This window comes from Propithecus coquereli, unplaced genomic scaffold, assembly GCF_000956105.1.
Source record: "Propithecus coquereli isolate 6110/MARCELLA unplaced genomic scaffold, Pcoq_1.0 Scaffold142, whole genome shotgun sequence".
NCBI lineage: Eukaryota > Metazoa > Chordata > Mammalia > Primates > Indriidae > Propithecus > Propithecus coquereli.
In genome coordinates, this window is record NW_012138525.1 from 5,575,863 (window position 1) to 5,577,200 (window position 1,338).

Genomic DNA, 1,338 nt, shown 5'->3' on the forward strand with positions numbered 1-1,338 from the left:
AATAACATTCTAAAATAGCATCGGCCATATTCCCTGTGTGTCGAAAGATGTCTTCTGTATAATGCAATTAGTTTACTTACTGTTTACTCTTTGGATTCTGTGATTCTAAAGAACACTCTGCCCTCTACCTAAAGCCTGTTGCTCAAGGGTTCCTAATGGAAATCTATAGAAACCTGATGTCAGCTGTAATACTACAGCTCCAGAGTCTCACACACATGTACACTCACACACATGTACACTCATACACACAGGATGAGGCAAAGGTCAGGAGTGGTTCCCTGTTGAGGGGAAAAAAATCACAACACAGATGTAGGGAAAGCATGAAAGTATCTTTTGTTTGGTAAAAACAGGCACAGAGTTATGATATAAATAGGCAGAATGCTGCTATATCTTTTTATCTTGTCCTCTTTTATTTTGTGGAAGAGAGAAAGCAGGTAGGGATGACTGAGCAGGGATGAGCTCTGTTAAGGGAATTTGCTTGGCAGCAAGATGAAGAAAGAAGCGCCACAGAGTTGGCTCCGTGGGTTTTGGGGCTCAGGATCTGCAGCAGGCTTGGTTGGGGGCAGTGGTCACACAAAGGCTCAAAGAAGCAAAGGATTAAGAATGGTAACTTGTATAAGCAAAGTAATAAACGCATACTGTACTGATATGTTTATGATTCTAATTTGTTTTTAAATTTGCTATGAAGAATCACCTTTAAACACAGCATGGTTTAAAGTTTAATCTAACACCCCCATTTTTGCCTGTGTTCTGTCTGGCAAAAGATGTGGGAATTCACAACTCTGTAGATTTGGGGTAAGCTGAGAACCAATAACCTTATTTTAAAAGCTAATTATATTTTAAAGGTATGCAAGCAAAGATTGCTCATGTTCCCATCAATCCTCCTCATACTAAGTAATTTTCTGCAAGAGCAAATTGCAGCATGGTGCTCCTCTGTCTTAAAGTCTGCTGGCTCTCTGCTGCCTCCTGGATAGAATTGCAACCAGCCTCCCAGCCTCTTCCCTTGTCACCCAGCCCTGGGGTACCCGACTCCTTGAATCTCAGCTTGACATGTGACTGGCACACTACTAGTGATGGCTGTGTTTACAAGTTTCAAAGCTAAATTGGTTACAACTACAAGGCAAAAGTTTGGTTGACATTTTTCTGATGAACCATTACCTAGATTATTTTTTTTTCTACCAAGGCAGACTGTTTTCAGGAAGTCCTAAGAAAACAGAGATGACTTTCTAGATACCTTTTATCCTCAATGGCACATTGCATTGTGTTCTACATGCATAAGAGCTCAATAACCACATTTGTATTTTATTAATTTTAAAAAGTCTCTTTTTGGCCGGGTGC

General features: G+C 40.2%; 1 protein-coding gene across 1 annotated transcript in view; it reads right to left on the minus strand.

Annotated features, from left to right (window-relative positions):
• Positions 1 to 1,338, minus strand: part of GARNL3 (GTPase activating Rap/RanGAP domain-like 3) — a 74,802-nt gene that overhangs the window by 64,478 nt on the left and 8,986 nt on the right. The gene's annotated exons all lie outside the window — the stretch shown is intronic.